Raw genomic sequence first — 1,360 nt, 5'->3', positions numbered from 1 at the left:
AAAAAAAAAAAAAAAAAAAAAAAAAAAAACCCTTAATCTTACTAAGCACAAGATGATTTCTAAAATGTTTTGTTGCAAATTTTTATGAGTATATTTTGGATAATGATAAATCTTCATATCTTGATGACAACTTAGGGTTGAATTGCTCTAAAGTGGAAGGAAACGATTAGAAGAGAAAACACTAAACTAAGAAGAGGAAAAAATAAGGAGCAAAAAAACATGCGTAACTTTCAGCTCGGGTGTCACATTTACGCGAGCGATTACATTCCAAAGCATTTTCGCAAAGTTTTCGAATGATGTTGTCAAACTTTCAAGGTAAATTTCTTCGTGTATCGGTCCATTTGAGTAATTTTCCATTTTAAGTCAATTTAAGGATATTCTCGTCATTTTTATCTTTTTCTCCTTTTTATTCAGATTTATCTACAGATTAGGATTTTGCTTTGATTATGATTCATTTTAACTCTATAAATATGTGTTAATAGTTTGAAAATCTTACATATATTTTGATCAATGCATTACAATTTTCTCGTTAATTGGTGAAGTTCAATATTTCTTCCACGTCCATTTGAGCAAAATTTGAGCAACATCCACTCTTGTGTTATGAACAAAACAATTTTCTTATCATTTACGTCTCCATCATGTGTCATCCATGAAACTTATGATTAAAATTAATTGTTGACTTTGGATTAGATTTTAATAAACTTTGTTTGTTCAACAAAACAATGGTTAAGTAAAAGTTATAAATACCCAAAATAAGTAATATTTAAAATTCTATAGTTTGAAAATTTTATATTATTAATTTCTTAAATAAAGAGAAGTTCAAGTAACATAATTGAAATAATGAAGTTCGGCCCAACTAACATCTAGAGGGGGTGACTATTGTTTAATGTGAAATTTAAAATTACCAATTATTATAAGCAACAAGTCACAAATAATTATTAATCTATATGAATTCACATGCAAGTCTATCATATGTCGAATTGCCAAAGTTTATAATTTGCATCATAAAGGGAAAAAAACACCAATAATTGATCACGGAAAAAAACTCTTCGTAAAGGACAAAAAAAACTTCGTGGCCAAGCCATCACTATAGATAAAATGACCTACAGTACGATCCAGACTCAACTAACTCCTACCCACTACCTATAACAACCAAGGCTCTCTTGGACTGCGTGCTCATGTACCAGCTCCCGACCTTTTAGAATTGTCCATCTTCTATTGATCACCAAGAACTCTTCGTTCTTGTCTTACCGAAACTCCGGTCTCCTTCCTCAATCTTCAGAACTTTGACAGAATAGGAAGTTGGTGATTTCGTGTTTTGAAAATTTGGATTGGTTGATTGATATAAAAGTATAAAAAA

Source organism: Olea europaea, chromosome 13, assembly GCF_002742605.1.
Source record: "Olea europaea var. sylvestris chromosome 13, O_europaea_v1, whole genome shotgun sequence".
Taxonomy (NCBI): Eukaryota; Viridiplantae; Streptophyta; class Magnoliopsida; order Lamiales; family Oleaceae; genus Olea; species Olea europaea.
This window is presented reverse-complemented; position numbering follows the sequence as displayed.